Source organism: Microcaecilia unicolor, chromosome 3 (assembly GCF_901765095.1).
Source record: "Microcaecilia unicolor chromosome 3, aMicUni1.1, whole genome shotgun sequence".
NCBI classification, from domain to species: Eukaryota; Metazoa; Chordata; class Amphibia; order Gymnophiona; family Siphonopidae; genus Microcaecilia; species Microcaecilia unicolor.
In genome coordinates, this window is record NC_044033.1 from 12,591,007 (window position 1) to 12,610,391 (window position 19,385).

The 19,385-nt window shown below is 46.6% G+C and overlaps 1 protein-coding gene across 1 annotated transcript in view; it reads left to right on the forward strand.

Annotated features, from left to right (window-relative positions):
• DNAH8 (dynein axonemal heavy chain 8) overlaps positions 1-19,385 on the forward strand; it is a 1,267,128-nt gene that overhangs the window by 25,011 nt on the left and 1,222,732 nt on the right.

Sequence of the window (19,385 nt, forward strand, 5' to 3'; positions counted from 1 at the left end):
TCTTGCAAGGATCTTTCCTTAAAGGCAGTGGTTTTTGGTGGCCATTACGTTGGCACGGAGGGTTTCGGAGCTTCATGCTTTGTCTTGTAAGGCGCCTTTCTTGTCTTTTTCCAAGGAAAAGGTTTCTTTACGACCAGTGCCATCTTTTTTGCCCAAGGTGGTTTCCAATTTTCATGTGAATCAGACGATTTCTTTGCCAGTTCTGGGGGATACGGCAGAAGATTCAGAGCAGCATCGCCTGGCAAAACTAGATGTTCGGCGGTATTATGTTATTATCTGAAGAGAACTCAGGAGTTCAGGGCTTCGGATCGTTTGTTCTTCATGGCGGGGCTAGGAAGGGTGCAGCCGCTTCCAAGGCAACTATAGCCCGGTAGTTGAGGGAGGCGATTGCATCTGCCTATTTATTGAAGGGTTGTGAGGTACCTCAGGTTTTTACAGCTCACTCCACTAGGGGAGTGGTGGCCTCCTGGGCGGAAAATAATTTGGTCCCTCCGCTGGATATTTGTCGGGCGGCAGTTTGATCTTCCTTACATTCCTTTGTGAAGCATTATGGCCTAGTGGTTAGGGTGGTGGACTTTGGTCCTGGGGAACTGAGGAACTGAGTTCGATTCCTACTTCAGGCACAGGCAGCTCCTTGTGACTCTGGGCAAGTCACTTAACCCTCCATTGCCCCATGTAAGCCGCATTGAGCCTGCCATGAGTGGGAAAGCGCGGGGTACAAATGTAACAAAAATAAAAAATGCGAAGGAAGAGGCAAGTTTTGGTGCAGCAGTTTTGACCTCTGGTTTTCGGGGGTCCTGCCCATAGATGTTTACTGCTTTGTTACGTCCCAAGCGTCTTGACCGGTCTGGAGGGTTGCTGAGGAAGTTGAAATTAGATCTTACCTGCTAATTTTCTTTCCTCTAGACCCTCCAGACCGGTCAAGAGCCCCCCCCCCTGTATATAGTTAAGACCAGGAGTTGTTCTTTTGAGTCTGTTTACTTATTTTCTGGCAGCTGATGATTGTTGTTTAAGTAGATTCAGACTTCATTTGCCAGGTACTGATGCTGGTATGAGTCTGATACAGGTTTGGCTCTGCTTGTGGCCTGCCTGTGGAAGCACAAACATTTTTGGTTTGGAGTTGCCACGTACAAGGTTCTGTGAGGTTGTTTGATTTGTTTTCTCTGCTTTGTTATTGAGTGGCTTAGTGGTTAGGGTGGTGGACTTTGGTCCTGGGGAACTGTGGAACTGAGTTCAATTCCCACTTCAGGCACAGACTGCTCCTTGTGACTCTGGGCAAGTCACTTAACCCTCCATTGCCCCATGTAAGCCGCATTGAGCCTGCCATGAGTGGGAAAGCGCGGGGTACAAATGTAACAAAAATAAAATAAATATACTGGCTAGTTGGGGTTCTTCACAGGTTATATATACAGTATCCAAAGCTCAGTGTTTCTCAATCTCCCTCTTCTGGTAGGAGTACATAACCCAAGTGTCTTGACTGGTCTGGAGGGTCTAGAGCAGTGATGGCGAACCTTTCAGAGACCGAGTGCCCAAACAGCAACCCAAAATCGAATTATTTATCGCAAAGTGCCGGTACTCATTATGGGTGGGGTTACCACATATGACTCCACCCCTATCATAGCCACACCCCCTACACCAGCCATGGCGCATATAAACAGACATCACTGAAAATATTATACTAGTATAGAAGGAAAAAATAACATGATTTTTTTTCATTATAAATCATTTCTGTAAGCTGTTACAGCTCCAGTATACCCAGTGCAAAATAAGACAGCAGATGTAAATTCTCAAATTGGACATATTCTAAACACTAAAATGAAAATAAAATGATTTTTTCCTACCTTTGTTGTCTGGTGATTTTGTTTTTCTATCCATATTGGTCCAGTCTCTGATTCTGCTGCTATCTGTTCTCTTAACTCTGTTTCCAGGTCTTCCTTTCCATTTATTTCTTTACTTTCCTCCTTTCTTCTTCATTTCTTGCCCTCCATCCATGTCCAGCAACCCTCCTCTCCCATCCAGCCACCCATGTCCAGCCACCCTCCTCTTCCCTCCAGCCACCCAAGTCCAGCCACCCTCCTCTCCCCCTGCCCTCCCTCCCTCCCAGCACCAGGCTGCCCTCCCTCCCAGCACCAGGCCGCCCTCCCTCCCGGCACCCAGCAGCACCCAGCCTCCCTCCCACCCACCCAGCACCCAACATCAGGCCTCCCACCCACCCAGCAGAAGCACCCAGTAGCAGGCCTCCCTCCCACCCAGCACCAGGCCTGCCGCCCTCCCTCCCAGCACACAGCAGGCAGGCAGGCAGCCTCCCTCCCTCCCTCCCAGCACCAGGCAGGCACCCTCCATCCCTCCCTCCCAGCACCAGGCAGGCAGCCTCCCTCCTTCCCTCCCTCCCAGCACCAGACAGGCAGGCAGGCACCCTCCCTCCCTCCCACCCAGCATCCAACATCAGGCCTCCCACCCACCCAGCAGAAGCACCCAGTAGCAGGCCTCCCTCCCACCCAGCACCCCCCAGCACCAGGCCTGCCGCCCTCCCACCCAGCACCCAACATCAGGCAGGCAGCTGCCCTCCCTCCCTCCCTCCCACCACCAGCCCTCCCTCCCACCCAGCACCCAACATCAGGCCACCCAGCACCAGGCCTGCCGGCCTCCCTCCCAGCACCAGGCCTGCCGCCCTCCCACCCAGCACCCAACATCAGGCCGCCCTCCCACCCAGCAGCAGCAGCAGCAGCAGGCCCTCCCACCCAGCAGCACCAAGCCTCCCTCCCACCCAGCACCAGGCCTGCCTCCCGCCCTCCCTCCAACCCAACAAGTATCAGGCCGCCCGCCCGTCCGCCCTCCCTCCCAGCACCAGGAACCCCCCTCCTCCTGTGAAATTTTAAAAGCCTACCGTTCCTCGGGGTTAAAGCAGCGTGCAGCCTTCGGCCTTCCCTTCGGTTTCTCAAGCTCTGGTCCTGCCCCCTCATAGGCGGGACCAGAGCTTGAGAAACCGAAGGGAAGGCCGAAGGCGCGCCGAGCGAAGAACACGCGCTTCTTCGCTGCCGGCGCTGCACGCTGCTTTAACCCCGAGGAACGGTAGGCTTTTAAAATTTCACAGGAGGAGGGGGGTTCCTGGTGCTGGGAGGGAGGGAGGGAGGACGGGCGGGAGGCGGCGAACTATTCGGAGGGAGGGAGCGTGGGCGGACCAGCGACAGGCGCACGTGCCAAGGGAGAGGGCTCTGCGTGCCCTCTCTGGCACGTGTGCCATAGGTTCGCCACCACTGGTCTAGAGGAAAGAAAATTAGCAGGTAAGATCTAATTTCACCTTTGTCTACATGTTCTGTAATTTTATTCTTTATAATAGTTTCCACTATTTTGCCCGGCACAGACTTCAGGCTTACCAGTCTATAATTTCCCGGATCACTACTAGAACCCTTTTAAAAAATCGGTGTCACATTGACCATCCTTCAATCTTCAGGTACTACTGATGATTTTAATGACGTGTTGCATATTACTAACAGCAGATCAGCAATTTCATGCTTGAGTTCCTTGAGTACCCTTGGATATATGCCATCCGGTCCAGGTGATTTACTACTCTTTAATTTGTCAATTTGGCTCAGTATATCTCCCAGGTTCATCGAGATTTTTTTCACTTCCTCTGCATCATCACCCTTGAAATCCATTTCCGGTACAGGCACATCTCTTACATCTTCTTCCGTAAAGACAGAAGCCAAGAATTCATTCAGTTTCTCCACTATGTCCTTGAACTCCCTGAGCGCTGCTTTTGCTCCTTCGTGATGTAACGGTCCTATGGATTCCCTCTCAGGCTTTCTGTTTCTGATGTACGTGAAAAAGTTGTTACTGTGAATTTTAGTTTTTGTGGCAAGTTTCTCTTCATATTCTCTTTTAGCCTTCTTTATTAATGCTTTGCATCTTACTTGCTAGTGCTTATGTTGCTTCTTATTTTCTTAATTTGGGTCCTTTTTCCATTCTTTGAAGGACAATCTTTTTTCTGTAATGGCCTCTTTTATTTCACCTTTTAACTATGGTGGCTGATATTTTCTCTTCTTTCCACCTTTGCAAATATGTAGAATGCATCTGGTCTGGGCTTCTAAGATGGTATTTTTCACTAACGTCCACGCGTGATGTGAAGGGGCATAATCGAAAGGGGCGCCCAAGTTTTCCTGAGGACGTCCTCGCAGGGGCGAGGAAACCTGTATTATCAAAACAAGATGGGCGTTCATCTTTCGTTTTGATAATATGGTCGGGGATGCCCAAATCTCCACATTTAGGTTGACCTTAGAGATGGTTGTCCCCGATTTTCGGTGATAATGGAAACCGAGGACGCCCATCTCAGAAATGACCAAATCCAAGTCCTTTGGTCGTGGGAGGAGCCAGCATTCGTATTGCAGTGGTCCCCCTGACATGCCTGGACACCAACTGGGCACCCTAGGGGGCACTGCAGTGGACTTCATAAATTGCTCCCAGGTGCATAGCTCCCTTACCTTGGTGCTGAGCCCACCAAAACCCACTCCCCACAACTGTACACCACTACCATAGCCCTTATGTGTGAAGGGGGGCACCTAGATTTGGGTACAGTGGGTTTGTGGTGGGTTTTGAAGGCTCACATTTACCACCACAAGTGTAACAGGTAGGGGGGGGATGGGCCTGGTTCCGCCTGCCTGAAGTGTACTGTACTCACTAAAACTGCTCCAGGGACCTGCATACTGGTGTCTGGAGCTCTGGGTATGATATTTGAAGCTGGTATAGAGGCTGGAAAAAACATTAAAAAAAATTTTTTTTGAGGGTGGGAGGGGGTTAGTGACCACTGGGGGAGTAAGGGGAGGTCGACCCCGATTCCTTCCGGTGATCATCTGGTCATTCAGGGCACATTTTTGTGACTTGGTCGTAAGAAAAAAAGGACCAGGTAAAGTCGCCCAAGTGTTCGTCAGGGATGCCCTTCTTTTTTCCATTATTGGTCGAAGATGCCCATGTATTAGGCACGCCCCAGTCCCACCTTTGCTATGCCTCCGACACGCCCCCGTGAACTTTGGTCGTCCCTGAGACGGAAATCAGTTGAGGACGCTCAAAATTGGCTTTCGTTTATGTCAATTTGGGCGACCCTGTGAGAAGGATGCCCATCTTGAGATTTGTGTCAAACGATGGGCGCCCTTCTCTTTCGAAAATAAGCCTGTTATTGCCCTAACCTTTTAAGCCGATCCTTTTAGTTTCTTTAGGTACGGATGGGGAGAGGGATCTTGGGGTGATAGTATCTGAGGATTTGAAGGCGACGAAACAGTGTGACAAGGCGGTGGCCCTAGCTAGAAGGTTGTTAGGCTGTATAGAGAGAGGTGTGACCAGCAGAAGAAAGGGGGTGTTGATGCCCCTGTATAAGTCGTTGGTGAGGCCCCACCTGGAGTATTGTGTTCAGTTCTGGAGGCCGTACCTTGCGAGGGATGTAAAAAGAATTGAAGCGGTGCAAAGAAAAGCTACGAGAATGTTATGGGATTTGCGTTACAAGACATATGAGGAGAGACTTGTGGACCTGAACATGTATACTCTGGAGGAAAGGAGAAACAGGGGTGATATGATACAGACGTTCAAATATTTGGAAGGTATTAATCAGCAAACTAACCTTTTCCGGAGATGCGAAAGCAGTAGAACATGAAATGAGATTGAAGGGGGACAGACTCAAGAAAAATGTCAGGAAGTATTTTTTCACGGAGAGAGTAGTGGATGCTTGGAATGCCCTCCCTCGGGAGGTGGTGGAAACGAAAACGGTAACGGAATTCAAACATGCGTGGGATAAACATAAAGGAATCCTGCTCAGAAAGAATGGATCCTAAAGAGCTTAGACGAGATTGGGTGGCAAAGCCGGTGGCGGGAGACGGAGATGATGCTGGGCAGACTTATACGGTCTGTGCCAGAGCCGGTGGTGGGAGGCGGGACTGGTGGTTTGGAGGCGGGGATAGTGCTGGGCAGACTTATACGATCTGTGCCAGAACCGGTGGTGGGAGGCGGGGCTGGTGGTTGGGAGGCGGGGATAGTGCTGGGCAGACTTATACGGTCTGTGCCCTGAAAAGGACAGGTACAAATCAAGGTAAGGTATACACAAAAAGTAGTACATGTGAGTTTATCTTGTTGGGCAGACTGGATGGACCGTGCAGGTCTTTTTCTGCCGTCATCTACTATGTTACTATGTTAACCATTTTCCTCATTTTATTATAGTCGCCCTTTCGAAGATTAAATGCAGCTACAGTAGATTTCCTTTGCAGGTTCATCCCAGATAGTAGCTCAAAAGTGATTATGTTATGATCACTGTTTCCCAGGGAACCCAACACCACCACCTCTCGCACTATGCCCTGCACGCCACCAAGGACCAGATCCAAAATGGCTCCCTCTCTTGTCGGTTCCTGGACCAGCTGCTCCAAGAAGCAGTCGTTTATTACATCTAGAAATTTTATCTCCCTGGCACTCCCTGATGTAACATTTATCCAGTCACTATCTGGGTAATTGAAATCGCCCATTATTATAGTAACATAGAAAATGACGGCAGATAAAGTCCTGAACGGTCCATCCAGTCTGCCCAACAAGATAAACTAATTTCACATGGTATGTGGTACTTTTTACCCAAATTTGATTTGTCCTTGCCTTTCTCAGGGCACAGACCGTAAAAGTCTGCCCAGCACTGGTCCTGTACTAAGAGTTCTAAAGCTAACTTCCTTGTCATCAGCAGCAGATGAATCCATTAACTGATGGGTTGTATCCGCCTACCAGCAGGTGGAGGTAGAGAACACTGAAAAGCCACAGTGACCCTGGACGTCTAGCTCCTCCTGCCTTCAGTATATCTCTATCCTCCAGCAGGTGTGGACGTCGCTTGATCAGCTCCTGGATCCCTGCCTGGGGTGGCTCCTGCGCTTTGCCAGTAGAGCAGGGGTGTTGTGGCTGGTGGTGCCCACCTTAAAGGCACATAGGTTTGCCCTATCCCTGCCTTACCCATTCCCCCTCCTCCCGGAGTCCCTCGTTTGCTGCCTTCCTCCAACTTTCCTCACAGTATTAAAAAAAAAAAAAAGAGCATGCTTATTCAGCGTGGCTGTTCTGAGGCTTTCTCCAGATGTTCTGGTTCTGTGCAGCCTGACTGGAGCTCGTTGACTCGGTCTTCCGAGGTGAGTGTGGTGCCATTTTATTTCTATTTTACCGCCTTGTTGGATGATGGCTGCTGAAACAGTTAAGCGCTGCTCCCACTGTGGTAAACACAGGTCAGCAGTTGGGCTTTGCAGTATGTGCTCCTTGGACGCTTGTGCTAATACTAGCATGGCGAGCGGTGATTCTTCCCGCTCCATGGAACTGGCAGTGGGCGCCATTTTGGAAGTGTCGCATGGCTGGACCCTCGCTGTGGCGGAGGACTCTTATTACGGGGTGATGCGTCGCTCCGAGGCTGCTAGAGAAGCTCCTTTTCCCATTTCTCCTAATTTGGGGGCGGAGGACCAGGGTGAGTTTTTCTCCCCTGAGTTTGTGCTGTTGATGCATAAGGCCTTTATGTTAAAAAGAGCTATGCCGGAGGCATCTGACACCGCGATGCAGACGGGATTCTCTCCAGGTTTTGATAGCCCGGTGTTGGCTGCGGAGCTTTCTTCTTCCCCCGAGCGTTGGACTGATGCTAAACCTAGACGGGTAAATTCTTCATCGGAAAGTGGTGCACCTTCTTTTTCTCCCATGTCAGGATGTAGGGAGTCTGACGAGTCTGGCAGGCCCTCATGGACGGATGATCCAGATGAGGGTACCTGTTTGCCACAGGACTTGGATGACCCTAAAGCGGTACGGATTTTTCACCGTGATGAGCTGCCAGCACTCATCTCTGACACCTTGCAGGCCCTCTCTATTGAAGATCCTGCTGAGGGCGAGGCCTCCTCTGTTAATCCTAGGATGGCTAGTACTAAGAAGCCTTCTAGGGCTTTTCCTGTGCATGACTCCATCCAAGAGCTTAATTCAGCTCAGTGGTCTGACCCTGATGGGCCTTTGAAGGTAGCCAGGGCTATGGGTCAGCTTTACCCTCTGAGTGAGGATCACTTGGCCCTGTTTGGTATGCCTAAAGTGGATGCGTCGGTCACGGCTGTGACTAAAAAGACTACTCTCCCGGTGGAGGGAGGAGTCATATTGAAGGATATGCATTACCGGCGGCTAGAATCCGTGCTGAAGCAGTCCTTTGAAATCTCGGGCCTGCCCTTAAGGGCGGTTGTTTACAGTTCCTATGCAGTCTGGGCCTGTCTGTCCTGGTTACAGCAGGCAGTTGATCAGCCCGAGGATGATATGGGTGCCCTCGCTGAGGTTGGCCCGCCTATGGAGTCTGCCTTGTCCTTTTTGGCTGATGCCCTTTCTTATTTACTCTGCTTTGGAAGTTTCATATACTGAAGGCAGGAGGAGCTAGACGTCCAGGGTCATTGTGGCTTTTCAGTGTTCTCTATCTCCACCTGCTGGTAGGCGTATACAACCCATCAGTTAATGGATTCATCTGCTGTGACTAAAGGAAAGAAAATTACGGCATCCATTCAACACTGTGACATTACTTCCTTGCTAAATTGCCTTATAAAGGCAGACTGTTATTTGGTGAGGAGTTGGAAAAAATAGTTAAAAACATAGGTGACACCAAAGGTCAGTGTCTTTCCGAGGATAAGCCTCGATCAGGGGGGCAGTCTGGAAAGTCACATCTCCGATTCTGGGACTCTTAAGAGGTATCGTTCTTTTTGCACAATTCCTTTTCAGCTGCCCCATTTTCAGTAAAAATCACAGCCTTTTTGAGGGGACTGTCGTGCCCCAGCTCCCTTCTCCCAAACTCAGCTAGCCTCTAGAGGTCCCTGGTCCATCCTCCACCAGTTATTATGGGATGGCGGTCCCTTTTTCTGGAGGAATGGGCCAGGGTAACTTCAGACGAATGGGTTTTGGAAGTAATTTGGGATGGTTACAAACTAGAATTTGCCCAGTCTCTATGAGATTTTTTTTGTAGAATCTCCCTGCAAAATTCCAACCAAACGTTTGGCGATTCAGAGCACACTAATCAATCTGCTCCTGGGTGTAATTTGGACAGTAGATTCTACAGAACATGGTTTAGGCCTGTCAGAGTCGTCGTCGCAAATATCCGTGCCTTGCTTGTTGCTGCTGTGCTCCTCCTTACTTATTAAAATTACCTGCAGTTCCAGTCAGTAACTGGTGGGGTCACTGTTGAGTGGTGGAGGCCAAGCTGATGATGTCATCAGCACCGAGTACTTCTTAAGCTGGCTTCTGAGAGTGCCAATTACCCTAGTTCCAACTTTCATGGCAATTACCCTAATTCCAACTCTGTTTTGTTGTGAGTCCGTGGCCTGAAGCTTGGTCTACAGCTTTTCCTTATGCTGTGTTCCTGTAGAGAACCATCTCCAAGCTAGGGAGTCCTGAGGAGTAAAAGCTTTGCCAACAGCTTTTCCTTATGCTGTGTTCCTGTGGAGAACCGTCTCCAAGCCAGGGAGTCGAGGAGTAAAAGCTTGGCCTACAGCTTTTCCTTATGTTGTGTTCCTGGGAAGAACCGTCTCCAAGCCAGGGAGTCTTGAGGAGTAAAAGCTTGGCCTACAGCTTTTCCTTATGCTGTGTTCCTGTGGAGAATTGTCTCCAAACCAGGGAGTCCTGAGGAGTAAAAGCTTGGTCTACAGCTTTTCCTTATACTGTGTTCCTGTGGAGAACCATCTCCAAGCCAGGGAGGAGTAAAAGCTTAGTCTACAGCTTTTCCTTACACTTTGTTCCTGTGGAGAACTGTCTCCAAGCCAGAGAGGAGTAAAAGCTTGGCTTACAGCTTTTCCTTATGCTGTGTTCCTGTGGAGAACCGTCTCCAAGTCAGGGAGTCCTGAGGAGTAAAAGCTTGACCTACAGCTTTTCCTTATGCTGTATTCCTGTGACCTGTTACTGGCTAAATCCAGAGGTCTCTATTCCATCCTCATTCTTCTTGATCTTTCTGCTGCTTTTGACACTGTCGATCACAGCATACTCCTCGATACCCTGTCCTCACTTGGATTCCAGGGCTCTGTCCTTTCCTGGTTCTCTTCCTACCTCTCCCTCCGCACCTTCAGTGTTCACTCTGGTGGATCCTCTTCTACTTCTATCCCTCTGCCTGTCGGCGTACCCCAGGGTTCTGTTCTTGGTCCCCTCCTCTTTTCTATCTACACTTCTTCCCTTGGTTCATTAATCTCATCCCATGGCTTTTCCTACCATCTCTATGCTGATGACTCCCAAATCTACCTTTCTACCCCTGATATCTCACCTTGCATCCAAACCAAAGTTTCAGCGTGCTTGTCTTACATTGCTGTCTGGATGTCTCAACGCCACCTGAAATTAAACATGACCAAAACCGAGCTTCTCATTTTTCCCCCCAAACCCCACTCCCCCCGTTTTCTATTTCTGTTGATGGCTCTCTCATTCTCCCTGTCTCCTCAGCTCGAAACCTTGGGGTCATTGACTCTTCTCTCTCCTTCTCTGATCATATCCAGCAGATCGCCAAGACCTGTCGTTTCTTTCTTTACAACGTCCGTAAAATCCGCCCCTTTCTTTCCGAGCACTCTACCAAAACCCTCATCAACACCCTTGTCACCTCTCGTTTAGACTACTGCAATCTGCTTCTTGCTGGCCTCCCACTTAGTCACCTCTCCCCTCTCCAATCGGTTCAAAACTCTGCTGCCCGTCTCGTCTTCCGCCAGGGTCGCTTTACTCATACTACCCCTCTCCTCAAGTCGCTTCACTGGCTCCCTATCTGTTTTCGTATCCTGTTCAAACTTCTTCTACTAACCTATAATGTACTCACTCTGCTGCTCCCCAGTATCTCTCCACACTCGTCCTTCCCTACACCCTTTCCTATGCACTCCGCTCCATGGATAAATCCTTCTTATCTGTTCCCTTCTCCACTACTGCCAACTCCAGACCGCGCTTTCTGTCTCGCTGCACCCTACGCCTGGAATAAACTTCCTGAGCCCCTACGTCTTGCCCCATCCTTGGCCACCTTTAAATCTAGACTGAAAGCCCACCTCTTTGACATTGCTTTTGACTCTTAACCACTTGTAACCACTTGCCTCCACCTACCCTCCTCTCCTCCTTCCTGTACACATTAATTGATTTGATTTGCGTACTTTATTTTTTGTCTATTAGATTGTAAGCTCTTTGAGCAGGGACTGTCTTTCTTCTATGTTTGTGCAGCGCTGCGTACGCCTTGTAGCGCTATAGAAATGCTAAATAGTAGTAGTAGTAGTGAAGCCTGCTTTCAAGCTTGTGTGTCCTGAGGAGCAAAGCTTTGTCTACAGCTTTCACCTACTGCTGTGTTCCTGTGAAGCCTGCTTTCAAGCTTGGTAGTTCTGAGGAGTAATAGCTCTGCCTTTGGCTTTCACCTTTGCTTGGGTCCAGTGAAGCCTGCCGCCAGGCCTGTGAGTCCAGAGCCTCCCGTGCCTCAGTTGAAATTCCAGTCGCCCAACGTGAGTCGTTACTCACTGTGTGCAGCGAGTGGCGTGCTGTGTTTGGGACTGTGTAGACTGGATGATGGGGAATGCTGCAGGTGCAGCGGCTGAGGTCACATTGCGAGGTAGCTCTGGACGAGGGAAAGGTGCTTGGAGTGTGGAGGGGTCTGCATGGGCTGATCCTGGCCCATGGGTGCTGTGCATGGCCATTGAGTCTTCTACCTTGGGAACATCGGCTCAGGTTTGGCTTCTTTACCTTACTTGCCTTGGGAGCATCGGCTCAGGTTTGGCTTCTTTACCTTTCTTGCCTTGGGAGCGTTGGCTCGGGCTTTGTTGCTTTATCTTGCTTGCCTTGGGAGCATCCGGCTCAGGCGCCTCAGTGACTGTTCGCTTGTTTTATGTGACATCCCTAGTCTTCTGTGAGCGGAGTGATCCGCTCTTGCCTCCATCTGCAGTGCAGGTCCTCAAGAGACTTTCTTTTCTCTTTGTTTTGCTACTACTCCACTCTGGGTTTGAGGGAGCTTGCTGCGGTTGTTCTGTGGCTCTTCTGAGTGTACTGACAGAATGAACCCTTTCCTGAACGCTAGTGGTGTTACCTCTGTCAGCCAAGTATTGCCTGTTTGTCTTTAACCCGCTAGGGTGGGCCTTTTGCCTAGTGTATTGTGTTCTACTGTATGCCATATGTTTGCATTGTTTCCTAGTATTGAGATGTGCAGCTAGGCTACTTATAATACTGCTAGGCTGTTCTACTTTTCCTTTACTGTATACGTTATGTTTTGCATTGTTTATGCTAGTACTGAGATGCGCAGCTAGACTGCTTATGTTTGATTTCCCTATACAACTAGGCTATTCCACTTTACCTTATTCTATGTTTCCTGTTTGCCTTACTTCAGCTAGGTTAGACTGTATAGCTAGGCTGCCTGTTTTCCTTTCTGTGCCGTTTGGCTATCCTTTTTTGCCCTGTGTTTTGCTGCTAATAAAGCTGCCTCAGGTCATCGCCACTTGTGGTCTGGTCCAGTTCTTGGGAGCACTCTTAGTTCTGAGGGGACTCAGTCTACCCAGAGGTGGTTGGGTGATTCTCACATGGCCACCTCTGGGCCAAGGACTCACAAACATCACAAGGCCGTTATTCCATCTATTTTGTAGTTCCCAAAAAGGGGGGTTTGCTTCGTCCTGTCCTATACCTCAAATTCGTAAACAAAGCCTTAAGGGTTCTGCATTTTCGAATGGAACCCCTGTCATCACAGCAGTACAACCAGAAGAGTTCTTAATGTCGTTAGATCTCAAAGAGGCTTATTTGCACATTCCGATCTGCCCCCCTCACCAGCGTTTTCTTCATCTTGCGGTGTTGGGTCAGCACTATCAGTTTCAGGCCATGCCCTTCGGTCTTTGACAGCTCCAAGAACCTTCTCCAAGGTTATGGTAGTGGTCGCAGCTTACCTACGGGAAGGAAGGCATGCAAGTCCATACTTATTTGGACGACTGGTTAATTCGTGTGCCCTCTTACATGGACAACATTCAGGCCACGGAAAAGGTAATCGCTTTGTTACAATCCCTAGGTTGGGTCAACAATTTTCCCAAATGTCACACAGTTCCCTCGCAATCTCTGGATTATTTAGGATTAATTTTCAACATGAAAGAGTGGACAGTTTCTCTTTCACAGAGTTGCAGACTCCGCCTCCAGTCTCAACTTTGAAGCATTCTATCCCAGAAAGCTCCCAAAGTTTGGGACTATGTTCAAGTATTGGGGTCTATGGCGACCATGATAGATGTAGTGCCATGGGCCAGGAGTCACATGCATCCTCTTCAACGGTCATTGCTCAGTCGTTGCTCTCCTCTCTCTGAAGACTACCATATTCTTCTTCCATGGTTGCGTTCAGTTTGGTCTGCTGTGACATGGTGGATAAATCCAATCATCTAGCCAAGGGGCTGCCTTTAGGACTGAAATGGAAGGATTTTAAAGATTGCTTTTCAACTCTGAGTGACCGACAGTGCACTCTCTCATTTTTTTGCAAGATGGTTTGGGCAGATCTTTGTCCGTAGCCTCGTTGAAGGTACAGGTGGCCACTTTGGCCTGATTCGGGGGTTGTTTGCAAGGATCTTCTCTGGTTCTCATCCAGATATAGTTCGTTTTCTTCGAGGAGTAAACCGTCTTCGGCCAACTCTCAATCCTGTCCTACCCAGTTGGAACCTAAATCTGGTTCTACATGCTATGCAGATACCGCCTTTTGAACTGTTGTCTTCTTTATCATTGAAAGATCTCACTTTAAAGTCAGTATTTTTGGTAGCTATTGCCTCAAGCTAGGCGAATTTCGGAGCTACAAGCCCTTTCATGTAGGGACCCCTTCTTTCACTTTACAGAGGCTGGGGTTTCCATTAGGACGGTGCCATTCTTTCTTCCAAAGGTGGTTTTGCGGTTTCATTTGATTCAGCCACTTTTCCTTCCAACATTTCGGCGACAGGATTATCCCACCGAGTTTCGAGCTCTGAGATGCCTCGATGTTAGGCGCATACTAATCAAAGTCATTAATGATTTCTGTCGCTCTGATCATCTTTTTGTTTTTCATGCAGGCAGAAAGAAAGGTGAGGTGGCTTCAAAAGCTACAATAGCTCGATGGCTTAGAGAAGCGATCTCATCAGCGTACATAGCTATGGGAAAGTCTGCTCCATCGCACCTTAAAGCACATTCTACAAGGGTGCAGGCTACTTTATTCTCGGAGTACAGTTCCATTCCATTGAATGAGATTTGTAGGTTGGCTACTTGGTCGTCAGTGCATACGTTCGTTAAGCATTACAGAATTGATGTATCGGCGTGTTAGGAAGTGGCTTTCGGGACTTCTGTGTTAGCCGCAGGGATGTCTTTGTCCCACCCCACTTGAGGACTGCTTTTGTACATCCCACAAGTCTCTGTATTGATCTGCAGGACGCTATGGAAAGTAAAATTAGTCCTTACCTGATAATTTTCTTTCCATTAGTCCTAGCAGATCAATCCAGAGGCCCGCCCTATTATATTTCTAAGTGTTTGTTAACGTTGTTCATTTCAATTTTTAGGGTTGCTTCTAGTGTTTGATTCCTTTTTCTTAAAAAAAGACTGGTTTCTCAGTTGTATTTCCTAGCATTCTTGATGCTTTATTCTCCCGCATGGGCAGTTGAGAAGTCTGATTGGCATTTGTATAGACAGGAGAGGAATTCAAAATGGGATATTTGTTTATTCCACTGCTTTGGTATTGATAATACTGAGGTTCTGGCAGTTGCACGTGACGACATATACCAAATCTCTGTAGTTCTCTCTATTTCCACCTGCTGGTAGAGGGGCAGAACCCACAAGTCTCTGGATTGATTGGCTAGGACTAATGGAAAGAAAATTATTAGGTAAGGATTAATTTTACCTTCTGTTCACACATGGAATTTCTATTCATAATGATTCCACGCTACTATCTGTGTCATATAAATGCTTGTTTTATTTGACTCAATTCCCTTTTTAACATATAGTGCGACCCCCCCTCCCCTCCAATTTGATCCTCTCTATCATTGTGATACAATTTGTACTCTGTTAACACAGTGTCTCAATGATTGCCCTCTTTCCACCAAGTCTCTGAGAGGCCTATTATTTTATTGCATTTGTATCCCACATTTTCCCACCTATTTGCGGGCTCAGTGTGGCTTACAATACATTGTAATGATGGAAGTACAATTTGTTACAACACAATTATGGTTACATTGTGAGGAGTTAAGTTAAAACAAGGTCCAGGTATCGTTAAGGGGAATGAAACAGTGGGCAAGAACGACTAACAATAGAAGAACAACTGATACTGATAGGGCAACAGAACATTAGCAGTAGAACGTTCTGGCTTAATATATTTTTACCTGTAAAATTGAGGTTTAAATGTTACGGGGGATAATAATACAGAGGAGAATGTATTGATGCATTGTTAACAGTGTGTGTGGACTTTATGTGTTTTGATCTTTTCAATAGACTTTTTCAAAGAGATTAGTCTTTAATAGTTTGCGGAAGTCGGTTAGTTCATAGTTCGTTTTCAGGTTTCGTGGTAGTTTGTTCCAGAATTGCGTGCTCATATAAGAGAAGGTTGATGCATGCAGCACTTTGTATTTTATGCCTTTGCAATTAGGGAAGTGGAGGTTAAGGAAAGTTCGGGATGATCTTTTAGCGTTTCTGGGTGGTAGGTCTATTAGGTCAGACATGTAGGCTGGGGCTTCACCGTGAATGATTTTGTGGACTAGTGTGCATACTTTAAAAGTGATGCGTTCCTTAAGTGGCAGCCAGTGTAACTTCTCTCGTAGGGGTTTCGCACTTTCGTATTTTGGTCTCCCGAAGATGAGTCTGGCTGCTGTGTTCTGGGCTGTTTGAAGTTTCCTCAGTGTTTGCTCTTTGCAACCTGCGTATAGTGAGTTGCAATAGTCCAGATGGCTGTGTACAAGTGATTGCACTAGGCTGCAGAAGACGGATCTTGGGAAGTATGGTCTGATTCTTTTCAATTTCCACATGCAGTAGAACATCTTTTTGGTTGTGTTGTGTGCGTGAGTTTCAAGTGTTAGGTGGCGGTCAATGGTGACTCCAAGGATTTTTAAAGTTTCTGAGATTGGAAGATTTAGTTTTGGTGTGTTTATTGCGGTAAATTCTTTCGTGTTGTATTGGGAGGTAAGTATCAGGCATCGAGATTTTTCTGCATTCAGTTTCAGTCGAAATGCATCTGCCCAGGTGTTCATGATGTGTAAGCTTTGGTTAATTTCATTGGAGATTTCTTTGATGTCGTGTTTGAAAGGGATGTATATTGTTACATCGTCGGCGTATATGTATGGGTTGTGGTTATGGTTTGATAGAAGTTTTGCCAAGGGTATCATCGTTAGGTTGAAAATAGTTGTTGATAGGGGTGATCCTTGCGGTACTCTACATTCTGGTGTCCATGCTGCAGACGTAGTTGAATTTGATGTGACTTGGAATGAGCGCAAGGTTAGGAACCCCTTGAACCAGTTTAGGACATTGCCTCCAATGCCGAAATATTCAAGTATGTGTAGTAGGATTTCGTGGTCGACCATATCAAAGGCACTTGACATGTCGAATTGTAGGAGGAGTATATTGTTGCCGGTTGCAATCATTTTTTTAAATTTAGTCATTAGGGTAATTAATACTGTTTCTGTGCTGTGATTCGATCGGAATCCTGATTGGGCGTCATGCAGTATTGAGAACTTGTTTAGATAGTTTGTGAGTTGCTTTGTTACCATCCCTTCAGTTATTTTGGTTATAAGTGGTATGGATACTATTGGTCTATAATTAGTTATTTCGCTTGCATTTTTCTTTGGGTATTGGGGTAAGTAGAATTTTTCCTTTTTCTTTTAGGAAAAGTCCGTTTTGTAGCATGGAGTTTACATGGTTCGTTAGGTCTGTTATGAATTGTTGAGGAGCTGATTTCATGAGGTTGTTTGGGCATATATCTAGTTTGCAGTAGGATTTAGCGAATCTTTTGAGTGTTTCAGACATGAGGTCTTCTGATAGTAATTCGAATTCGGTCCAGGTTCTGTCTGCTGGGTATATTCCGTCTTCTGGGTCTAGACAATCTAGGAGTGTGGCGTATTCAATAGGGCTGGCGGGTATTTTAAGTCGTAGTTGTATAATTTTCTCTTTGAAGTATTTCGCAAGGTTGTCAGCACTTGATATGTCTTTGCTATTGTTTATTACTGGTGTGGTGTCTAGCTGTTTATTCACGAGGTAGAAGAGTTTGTGTGTGTCTTTGTAGTTTGGTCCAATCATTGTTTTGTAATGTAGTCTTTTGGTCTGTTTTATGGTGTATTTGTATTTCCTCCGAAGTAGTTTCCAGGCATTTAGTGTTTGTTCATCTTTCTTTTTGTTCCATGCGCGTTCTAGTTTCCTGACTTGTGTTTTGAGTTTTTTCAGTTCTTCGGTGAACCATGGATTTGATTTTTTCCTGTGTGATGTTCTTGTTTGGATTGGGGCGATTTTGTCTCATGTTAATGTTGTTTTACATATATCGTCCCATTCCTGGAGGAATTGGATGGTGTCTGCATTTGTTGACCATTCGTTTTGATAAATCTGTTGCCAGAATGTTGTGGAGTCTATTTTTCCTCTCGTGGTGTATGTTGTTCGCTCATGTTTGTTGATTGCGTTTCTGTGTGTTGTTCGCCAGTGAAGGGAGACGTGCTTTATGGTGATCTGACCATAGTGTGGATGCCCATGTTGTATTAGTAAGTAGGATTGTTGAGTCTGGGTGAAATTTGTGTGTAATAATGTCTAGTGTGTGCCCTTTCATGTGTGTTGGTTGAGTGTTAGGTACGTGTAGATCCCAGAGTTTTAAAAATTCTTTGTATTCTCGTGTGCCTGTTGAGGTGTCGTCTTCAAGGTGTAGGTTGACATCTCCTAATATGAGGATGTTTGAGGTAGAGACACATGTGTTTGAGATGAATTCCATAAATTGAGTTTGGACGTCTTGCCACTTTCCTGGTGGCCTGTAGAATAGGATTGCGTTGAGGTGTCCTATTAGATTTGGGTGATTAATTCTTGTCGAGGCAATTTCAAGTTGTGGTGAGGTGGATTCACCTGTATTTGTTATGGTGAACTCGGATTTGTAAATAATGACTATTCCGCCACCTCATCATTTAGTGCTATTTATTCTAACTCTCCCATCTTATTTTTTAGTTTTCTAGCATTTGTATACAGGCACTGAAATTGTGGTTTTTCCTTTGTTTATTTATTTTATGTATTTATTTTATTACATTTGTATCCCACATTTTCCCACCTATTTGCGGGCTCAGTGTGGCTTACAATACATTGTAAATGATGGGAGTACAAATTGTTACAATTCAGTTATGGATTACATTGTGATAAGTTATGCTAAGACAAAGTCAAAATATCATTAAGGGAATGGAACAATGGAAAAGAGCAATGGAACATTGGAAAGAAACAACGGGAACTGATAGAGCAACAAGACAATAACAAGAGAACATTCGGTGTAACGTTTTCTGTGAGTAAAGGTGTGAATGTGGTGACATTACGGGGGATAAGAATTCAGAAGAGAGTGTATTGATGCATTGCTGAACAGTAAGTGTGGACTTCATCTGTTTTGATCTTTTCCATAAATCTTATCAAAAAGATGAGTCTTCAATAGTTTGCGGAAGTTGGTCAGTTCGTAGATCGTTTTCAGGTTGCGTGGTAATGTGTTCCAGAACTGCGTGCTCATGTAAGAAAAGGTTGATCCTTTGATCTACAAGCTGCTTAGAAGTTGAAGGGGATAATGTGTATCCTTTATCCTGCTGATGGGTAAATAGGGAGAATGCAAATGCATAACTGGCATTTAAAAGGTGTAGGTGGATTTTCAAAATCTGTACTTTCATGTGTTCTTCTACCGAAAATACTTTCTGGCTGATATTCAGCGCTATTTATCTTGCCAGGAATGTCTGGTTTAATAGCACATAGCCAGCTAGTTGTTATTATTCAGCACAAGATAACTGGTTATCTTTGCTGAATATTAGCACTTAGTGCATAGTGGCTAACCGGCTGTATCACGCAATATAACCAGTTAGCCATGAATATTCAGCACTTCACTGGCTACGTTTAGCAGCCAAACCGGTCCGCATAAATAGCTGTCCTGTCTTTGACCACTATAAACTTATCCGTCCAGTGCTGAATATTAACATAGCCGGTTAAGTTTAAGCCAGCCACAGAAAAAACGGATATTTAGTGCCGGTCACTGGAAATGACCTGGTATTGAATGTCCCCGCTCTGAGCTGATGGTGGCACTTAGCTGGCCTGCCTTCTTTTTTTTTAAAGTATTTTTATTACGTTTTTAACATACATGGAACATATGCTAATAACAACAATTGAACCATTTTCCTGAATGTTCAATCCTCTACCCCCCCCCCCCCAACACATAATATTGATAATGACCGTTATGTCTACATGGTGCT